The following is a 243-nucleotide window of genomic DNA, read 5'->3' as shown; positions in this document are numbered from 1 at the left end:
CAGGACGGACGCGCTCCCACCTTCGGGACAGGACGGAAAGTGGCGGGCGCGGGCCGTGAGGAGCGGAGTTGGGGGCTCGTGAGTGGAGCGAGGGAGTTGGAGAAGTTGGGGGAGGAGGAGATCGGCAGGAGGAGACGCGGGGCGAAAAGTGGAGCTGGGCCTCGCGCGTCAGGCAACGGTCCCCGGTGCCAGGCGCCCGGCTGGGGAAGGAGTAGGAGGAGGGTGTAGAGGCGGTGCGCGGCC

This window comes from Myotis davidii, unplaced genomic scaffold, assembly GCF_000327345.1.
Source record: "Myotis davidii unplaced genomic scaffold, ASM32734v1 scaffold631, whole genome shotgun sequence".
Classification (NCBI taxonomy): Eukaryota; Metazoa; Chordata; class Mammalia; order Chiroptera; family Vespertilionidae; genus Myotis; species Myotis davidii.
The sequence above is the reverse complement of the archived record's forward strand: the minus strand, read 5'-3'. Positions refer to the sequence as shown.